We start from the raw sequence: 10,134 nt of genomic DNA, 5'->3' as shown, positions 1-10,134 counted from the left end.
CCACAATCTGTGTAAAACAAAGGACACTTTAACAACACCATTCAGATCAGATTTCATTCATTTAGAAATACAAATGAATATAAATATATGAATACCACATATATATTATTTTGACTGAAGTCTGAACAGAAGTGGCCATTTGCAACATTTGGAAGTGAATCAAAACTACACAAGTTCTTTTGTAGAGATCCTAGAGCTGATAGGAAGACTTCAGTTGATACAAAATTCTGTAAGAGGAAATTATTTGCTGTGCACTTGTGACATTGTACTCTCTAACACTTAGGCTAACAGATCTGAGAATTCAACTTCATTGCTATTTCAAATGCCCTCTTAACCCAGAACCATATTCACAGTCACGGGTTTCATGTCTTGATGTATTGGAAGCCGAGGAAGAAGTCAGAAGAGTACAGTAGTACTCTCATGAAACTCAGTTCAGCCTTGTGGTGCATTTTCCTGTTTAAAATCAGCTCCTCCTAACTAATATCCAATGGTGTCACTGCAAATAGCTACATCACCTAGCATTTTCAAATTGTTTCAACTGAAAATTTTATAGACAGATGTGTCCCTTGGACAGAGCTGTGCAAATAACAAATCTCGTATAAGAAAGGACAATAAATCATGACTCTGGTGACTCACTGCCTGTATAGAGGATGGAAAATGAAAGGGTAAGTCCTTGAATAAGAACTGCCTGAGATCTGAGTGAGACCAGTTACTGAGATAATTAGCCGATGGATGTGAGATGAAAGCCAAAGTCTTTTCATTTATACATTAATGAACCAGAAGATCAAAGACCTTGGCTAGGCCTATAACCACGACTGCAACATTGGCTTGCTATGCAATAATGAACTCATTATTACCTGCTTTCATAAATTACCTGTGGTAGACTATTTTATTTTTAATACTGTACATAAAGCACAAAAACAACTACAGTGTTATTTTAGAATATTTTAATTGCTAAGCATGCACTTTTTGTGTAATGAGAGCATTCATCCCTTCAGCTGATTCCTGCTGCCAGCTCTGTTCTTCCCTTGGAAATTTCCTGACAGGTGACAAACCTATTTTGTGGAAGAAAGGGGAATGTAGTGACCAAAATACCAATGTGAACTTAAAGTAAGAAGCATCAGTTAAGAGAAACCTGAAAATCTACCTCAGAGGGAGGAAAAACAGATCAATGTGCTAGGATTTCACAAGACCAAGAAAAGTAAATATTCTAATACTTAACTTCATGCTATCATTTTGTGCCAGTATATTTCTACCATTTATCGTATCAGGGAAAGATATGCCTGGACCCATGATTGCAGAGTTGATGTTTAGCTTGGATGATTGTGTATTTAAGGCTACGGGGTTTATCTTGGGAAATCTGGAGCGTATTTCTCTTTCCGCCATAGATTTTCTGCAAGACTATGGGCAGGTTATATGATACCTGTGTTTCAGGTCCAGACCTGTGAAATAGTATCATTTCATACAGATGCTGGGAGAATAAGTCTATGAATGTTTGCAATCTGTATTTGAGAAAAGCTTATAAATACACATCTGATTGAAACTTTTAGATAAAATCCCAGTAGTTCATGAAGGAAGTTGTGAATCAACAGTAAGACATGATATGGAGAACAGCTTTGTCACAAATGGGCAAGTTATTATGTGGGCATGTTAGTATATGCCCTCTTTTAAAGGGCATAGAAAAGAAAGGTATTTTATCTGTCGGCAAAATTTCTGATGCAAAGAAGATACCATCAAATTTATTTATGACCTGCTCAGAAGATCTGACTCTCTGGTGAGAAGTGTAAGCCCAGAAGATTGAGCCATCTGTTGCTACAGCAACACAAAGCAATTATTCACTGCTCTGGGACATAGGGTAAACCTGACATTGATTTTTTTTCCTCCCCTCTAAATTTTTTACTTAATGATTTACCTTCAAGAAGGTGACCCAGTGATTCACCACTCAGGTGAAAATAAGGGTGGATGAAGCCCCCGCATCGAACAGTTTGTTCAAATTTTTTTTTTACTTGGACATTATCCACAAGCTAACATTTTTCCCAGTGCTTCATTATTTTGAACTGGTCTGCAAACTTTGTCAACCCCCACATTTCTCACCAACTATTCACCAAAGCTTTTGTTTCCAGCATGGCTATTCATAATGTCTTATTCATTCTGTGACCTCAGTAACATGTTATGGTTGTTTTTCTCCCTAACTGGATGACTTGTGAACCCACAAAGATCTCTCAAGATGGCTGCAGGAATACTTCCACTGAAAGTACTTGTGCGTGTCAGAGCATGTCATTGCAGAGGTGCAGCTGGATGGATGTTTATGGCTGTCCTTATTTCACAAACACTATAGTAAACAAAATGTCAAGCCAAACACAAAGACCAGCAAGTACAGTCCAGGGGTGTTATTAAAACATACATTCTCAGAGCTCTTTGAATCGCTCTTCCAGGTTCCCTTGAGAAAGGCATGGAGAGAAACTCATCATTGCTTCACTAATATTCAGGACTGGTATGATACAGTTTTGTTGGCTCTTATGCCCTAGAGAGAAAAAGGGATGTGGCTGAAAGACCTTCAGCTGGATGCATTACCCCAGGAAATGCCCACAGCCTCTGAAAAGGGTGCATCAGCCACAGCAGTCTCAGGGTGCCAAGGGGCAGTGTCATTGCCAGCGCTGGCGTGGCAAAGTGCCTGAGACTCCAACTCCACCCTTGAAAATCTTTCCTCAGGACTTTAGTGGTGGACGAAACCTTGGCCTGGGCATTGAGTCCTTTTTGGTAATTAAATAGTGTTTACCATAGTGTCTATGGTTTTAAAAGAAGCACTCTCTAATACCCAGTACCCGAACCTAAATGCAGAGGACAAAGTCAGAAGGTGTGTGCTGTCATCCTCAAGAACAGCAGGTAGTGCTAGCCCGGTGATCAATACTGGTCTGATCAGCACCTCACCAGCAGCAGTGCCCATCTAAGCCACGTAGCTGGAGGCTATCTGGAAGCTCCATTCTTGTTTTGTTACTTTGGCTCTCATAAACTCTGGGTCACAGCAGTCCCTTGGTAACCTTTGGGAGGCAGAGTCCGCTCCTTGCTTTGAGGGTCCTGCTTCACCTCCACTGAGCGATAGCTTTTGGAGTTGAGATAGAACTAAGACATTAGAACAACCTACCACTCCCTTCGTCAGGGCAAGACTATCTTCGTTATATTAAATGAGTTTATGAATCAGCAAAATCAGTCTCTCTCAGTAACTTTTGGCCCATTAATCACTTGTGCTATTGCTAAAACTCAGAAGTCCAAATGGGCTGCACCAGACCAAACAACAGAGCTACCCTTCCTTCCCCTCTGCCCCTGGTATAGGGAGGAAGCAGGATCTCCAGACCCCTCCTAAAACTCAATGTTACCTTTGCTTTTTACTGCCCATGCCTGAGATCAGAAACAAGAGATACATTCTTTTCGTCTGAAAAGAAAGTACCACAATACCTTGCTATCATTTGGTGTGCCAGCATATCTGTGTCCACTTGTAATTAAGATGTCTAAGGAAGGGCAGCACAATTTCAAACTGTTGGCCTCTTGACAAGATAAAAAGCACTCTTTGCTGGATTAATTCTCCTGCACTCATACTTTATTAGCAATTTGCATTCCTGCATCATGAGCAAGCATTTCCCACAGCCCTGCTGTCCCATCCCCATCAGAATTCTGTTTCCAAATCAATTTTCACACTCTAGGGTAGTGGAGTTGGGTCACCTCCCAAACATCGTTCCCAGCCAAACAGCTCTGAATGGGAAAAAGGTATCCATTTAGCTGCAAGTACTCAGAAGTCTTTCCTCTTGGCTAGGGGATCAGATGAGAGCTTAAATTCTTGCAACAATTTTCTTTCATCTCTAAATGCATCCTACCTTCAAGGTAGCTGGAGAGTGAAGGTAAGTCCACCTTTACAGTTTGGTTCCAAAACAAAGGCAAATTTTATGTAGGAAAAGACCAAACGGAAAGTGTCTTTTCAGTCTATACTAACAAGCAGATTTTGAGCCACTGGTATGGTCATCATTTAACCTTGAAGTATTTGACACAAACATGCAATGGCTCTACCACTGTAGTTACAACTATGGGAGGATTTTTTTCTCTCTCTCTTTTTCCTTAACAGTGGATCCGTACAAGAAGATTATAGTATCTAGGCGTTTGAATAATAGTATCTCAAAACAGATAAACTGACACATCTCTAAAGCATTAGGGGATATTAAGAAGGACAGCTCTCAAGATGCATGCAGCCAGTCACCATTCATGCACATGGACAATCTGTGGAAGAGCTATTTATGGCACAATGGCTTGTCAGTGAGGAAAATAAATAGCAAAACCCATTGCAACTGAAATTTCTACAATGACAAAAAAATAATAAACAGGCTGCAAAAACTATATCATCTTAAAAACTGAAGATTGAAATCAACATTATTTGATTTTTTTTCACTAAAAGGTTGAAAGAAAAGGAAGTAGAATGGAATTTCAGTTCATCCTTCCGGCAAAAGTCCTAACTGTTTTTCAGATGGTGCTTGATCTATAGATGAAAGGAACTATGTGAATTAGCAGCACTTGACAGGAGAAGAAAGGACTTAGTTATGTGTATTTGGATTGATACAGTTGTTTGGTCTCACCATGCTTTTCTTTAAGCATTTTTTTCCCTTCTGAAGTTTAGTATTGTTACAGAACCCCAAAATAGCACTCTAAGGTCACAAGCTAAAGCCCAGGCATACCTGTTCAACATTGCCACTGACTCACAGTGTGCCTTGGGCAAGTGTCTGTCTAATTTCATGAGGAGGTGAACAGGAGAGTAATAATTCTCAATCTTATAAAATACTTTAAGAACTTCCTACAAAAAATAATAATATTAATAATAAAAAAGCTCTGCAGCTATAATTTCTGACCTGCCTCCCTCCCAGCCTAGTAACATCAGCAGAGCAAGGCATATAAACGCTATAGAAAAGTAATTCCCCCCACCCACCATCTATTTAAATGAAATGTTTGAACCTACACCCACCCCTTCCTGACACTGGGTTAATCATTGAGCCACTTAGCAGGTGCATCTCCTTAACGTCTCCAATAACACATTATTAGAGGGGGCTGGATATCAGTTAAACATATGGAGAGGGAGAAAGAAAAAGAGGAAAAACCTTACAGCAAACTACATGCTTTACTATTTCATGAGTTTTCTTAAAATGCGCTCCACAGAAAAGGAAGAAGTGAGGGCTATGGAGAGCTGTGGGCAGGCTGAGGGTGCTTGCAGTGGAAGATCAGGGCTGCAGCTGGCTCTGCAGCCCCCATCAAGCAGCCAGTGACTCTGGCACACTTGAGGGTTGTCAGGTTCGAGGGATAAGTCAGGTTCCTTGTGGATCAGTTGCTTTACTGTTTTGTGCAGTGTCACTTCATACATCTAAAGTGAGAGACCATGTCATGGGACACTGTTAACTTTGTATAGTTTTTATAGCCTTTTATAGAGATAGTGAAGCCTTTACAACTTCCTTTGCTGGCCGCCTTCCTGGCATTAGGTAAAATGGAAGCCACGAGAGCTCTCTGGTGAGCTGCTCAGGGTGAGCCACGGTGCCTTGGCTCTGGCCAACGTAAGGTCGGAGTTTGCCCTCAGCAGGTGGTGGGGCGGGCGATGGGGACAGCCCGGTGTCAAGGCGAGGGCAGCGAGTGCTCTGGAAATCGCGGGATGCAGATGCTGTAATATCAGCTTTGTTTCCTGTTTGACTCAGCCTTTGTTTTTAATTTGGCATGTCATCCACTTGTTTACAGTGATACAGACCTGGTCTGGAGAAACCAATAAGCGATTTCCAAAGAGCTAACGCATTCCATCACGGGTCACAATCCCATGCCTGATTAAATACATCGTGCCCTCTAACAGTCGTGCTGGTGTGTGGAAACACACCTGGTTTCTTGGTTTGCTTGTCTCAGGCAGTGCCGTAAAGGTGAATACATATGGCAGTAACAAAGGATTGGGATGGACTGATGCAATGTGATTGGACTTGGTTGCAATATCACAGTTTTGCAATGAAGCATAAGGTTTTGAAGAAATTCCAGACTCCAAACATCCTGTAAGGCAGTCATACACAACTGCAGCATGCACAACTGGCCAAAGGCAGTCACCCAGTGTAATGCATAGAGGGTGACAACAGTGTGGGCAGAAACGGAACAAGAGATGCAGAGGGGCTAATATGGCTAGGTATTGAATGACGGATTGAACAAAAACCACCTCAGGACAAGGGAAAGAGCACCATCTTGTGGAGAACAAGCCAAAATTGAAAGGAATGGTTCTGGTCTTCATTGTCACCTTCCCGCAAACAACGAAGGAGCTACTGTAACCTCTAACTTTGCAAATCTCTGGGAACTCCTAACTTACTCTTCACAGAAGATCGGATCTGTCTTGCTTGGTGTACGTAATCTGTGCAATTCATGACATAAGAATCATACAGATAAAAATGAGTCTGTGAGTCTGGGAAACTCGGAGTTTAAGGACGGCTTTGATTTAAGTTCCCAAGCAGAATCAGATTCAGCTATGACAAAAACATTGGCTTTAAACAACATTAGGGTTTCACTTTAAGTCCAAAAATGCAAACTGTCTGGACTCAACCTGTTGCGATTCTGTACCAGCCCATACACATTCACTGTTTGCTCTCAGAAATACATCTCTGAGTCTCTGTCTTCATATGGGTTTTAGCATTCCTCCTTTCCCCGGTCAGAGAAGTTTCCTGTCTTCATTTGTTAAGGCAACCAACTTCTTGAAAAGGGGGAAGTCAGAAAGAGAGTCTTTATAAGCAGTAAGACCAAGAAATCCTGGTTGCCTATGGATCTGGGTTTCTGTCATACTTCTCAAAACCAGTGTGGGCTGTGCCTCTGAGATTCCCACAGCAGGGAATATAGATTTGTCTCAAGTGTATTCTCTCCTACTTAGTAGCTGTTGCAACCCTTCCCGTGGGTCGTCTTTTACTGAGGGCACTGAAGGGTCTCCCACCTTTCCTCACCTGACTACTTCTATACAACCTGCGATGTTCCTGGCATGACTACTCTTCAGTCAAATTTAGTTAAAACTGGCTAATAGCTTAAACAGGCATGAGGAGACATGGAAAGATGTACATGCATTTGCACATACACTGGCTTTCTTAGGAAACAAGGCTGAAAAGAAATGCCTAATGTGCATTAGCTCATCTCATTGTTTTGCAATGAATGGATCTCAGTCCTGTGTTTGCAGAGTATTTCTGCAACAGCAACATAACAACAGAAAAATACCAAGCCTCTAAACCTATTTGCTACACAACTAATTCAGTAGAATTAAGAATAATTAAGTGCAACATTCAGCAGAATGAATCTGATGAGTTACAGTTCAGGTCAAGAGTCAATTCCAGTAACTCTGTGATTTGGAATTAAAAAATAAAAAATAAAAAAAAAATTACCAGTATTTTAAGACTTTGATATTGGGTCAGCAAACATCATTTAATGTTTTTGTAGTAGAGAAGATCCAGGGGACACCTGAAAAGAAACTCAAAAATCAGCAGCTTTGGGAATTACATTAGAGGTAGACTGTGCTGAGTCTTTAAGTTGTTTCATAAAATAGGGTCATGGGTTCCTTTCGCTCATCTGATCTGAACAGCATTTAGCTGTCTTGCACTAATGGAGCATATAAGAAGTCGAGTAGAGAATTGTGTAATTTAGTGGGAGATGACTGTCAAGTTTGTGTAAAGTGGTTTCTTCCAAGCTACTTTATTTTTGCTCACCTTGTTAAAGAAATAAGATACATGCTATCCAGGAGAGACCCGATAACAGCAACAGATCCTATACCCTCACAGAGCAGTTGAAGGGAGAGGATTAATTCTCTTTCAGGAATAATTGAATGTCACATAGAAAATATATAAGCAACTACAGAGTTTATGACGCTTGTCTTTGATAAAATGACTGCTACTGCTACCCGCTATTGAATGTGCTGATAAATGTTATATATCCTACATTGGATATACAATATCACATCTGTGTGTAAATACAGTCACCAAAATTGCATAAACAGCCATGACAAATAAATATATGTTTGGCCAAGCTGTCTATCTCACTGTCTTGCCATGTTTACCATGCTGGAAACCACTTGGTAGTGTTCACAGTTCAGACAACAGACATCTGCATTCTTTTAAAATCTGCCCTCTGATCCATTGTAGGGATGTTTCTTTTGCACTTATGTATTCTTTCATTACCAAGTCAAGACCTCTGTGGGTTTTTTTAACTGACTGAATATGAAAATCACTTCAGTGGATGGAATATTCTCCTAACTTGAGAGTCACCCAGAACATTGTTTGCTATAAGAAACTGTGTATCCATCCTGGTATTGTCACACAGTTTTGAATGAAGTAGAGCTTCTCACTGTCTGATTTGATCAAAAATGTTATTTCCAGTAATATTCTAAGGCATTGTATTTTCAAAAAATATTTCAATTTTACAGAAGGGAAATTTCTGGTGGAAAAAATGTTGCCCTGTCAGATTCCTCACCAGCATTGCATGCAAGTGCTTATCAGAAAATGCAATGACTAGTATCTAAAAAAAAGATCTCCTAACCTCTGCCTAGAAACTTGGATCTTGCTTCTCAACAAGGAGCCATAAAGAGGGGGTTTAGCCCATGAGCTACATTCCTCACTGACAGCTCCTACCTGCTTGCGAAGGCAGCGTACACCTGCCCACGTAGCCTCCACTTCGTCCCCCAGTCAGCAACTGCATATTCCAAAGAGAAATTTCCCAAAGGAGTAGTGAACTCAGACCTAGACCCACTGCTAAGGGAAGCACAGACTCACAGTGACTGCATCTGTTGTATCAGTCCAGCCTGCTCCTTGCAGCCTGGGACCCAAGCCTGCCCAAGCACCAGCCTGATAGTACAGGCTATGAAATCCATGCCTGATTGATACTCTGGACACAAACCACCCCATACCACTGATGAGTACTGACAAAAAGACTGGGGTGAGCTCAGCTGATGAACGATTCTCTGGCATGTATTCCACAAGAGAGGAAGGAACAGTTACTCAAAGTTAAAATGACTGAGAGATACATTTAATGTACCTGTCTTGCTCCTTCACGCATCACTGTGGATTCCAGACATGCATGTATCCTTCAAGAGTCTCTCTCTTATTCTTCTCCTGTATTTTGGTTGTTTTTAATGGAAGTAGACTTTAAATAAACAAACAACATTTTTCCACCCTGCAGTCACACAAAAAGACTTCATAAGTTAAAGATCAACTGTGTCTTGGTTTAAAACTACAAAGACTGAGATTTGTATGTAACCGTCTTATGGTCTATGGACTATTTCCTAATTGCATGCTTTATTGAAAATTTTCTGCTTGAAGTGAGTTTGAGGCTTCCCAGTGACCAAAGTCATATAATTCTTTCCTTGATCATGCTTTTATTCTTCTGTTTGTTCTTTGTCTTTTTGTTTTCCTAATGAGCTCTTAAGAGGGATGATTGCAAAATGACTGTATATGTCTTATGTAAGGCTACTGCAGGCAGTCAATTGATGCTATTTGTAACCAAGTGATACAGACGTGTAACCTGTTTCAGACCAGGGTTCCATTTTGTGAAGTATTTACAAACTGACATTTATATATATAAATCACAGACAGAAATTTAATGGAAGCATACTCAAACTTCAAAAAATATACAACTGTGCCTGGAATCTAGAACACCTCACAGGGGCCGGAATGAGCAGAAAAGAGTCTTTGCCATTAATAAGTCTCCTCCATCTTTATTCTTGTTTAGTAGGTAATTCTAAACAGGATTTTTTTAACCCATGGGGGCAAACTGTACTATCCAAACATGGTTTATGCTGAGGTCTTTCAACATTCTCCTCTAAAAAACATTGTATATGGGTGACTATTGTACTCACTTCAGGAATAATATTGCAATGACAGCTGAACCAGATAGATGCTACCTATCTTCCTTTAATTAACCATATGTATATCTTAAAGGTTTTAATTTATCTTAATGCAAATCACACTCTAAAATTTACCTCTTCAGGTGACTTGGTGAATGAGGACTGCAGTCAGCTTAACAATAAAGACTTCTTCCAGGCAAAATAGACGAACTAAAGGACTGTTCCTGTTTGAAAACTGAAATGCCTATTAAAAATTCTTATGATGC

The sequence above is a fragment of the Cygnus olor genome, chromosome 5, assembly GCF_009769625.2.
Source record: "Cygnus olor isolate bCygOlo1 chromosome 5, bCygOlo1.pri.v2, whole genome shotgun sequence".
NCBI lineage: Eukaryota > Metazoa > Chordata > Aves > Anseriformes > Anatidae > Cygnus > Cygnus olor.
The sequence above is the reverse complement of the archived record's forward strand: the minus strand, read 5'-3'. Positions refer to the sequence as shown.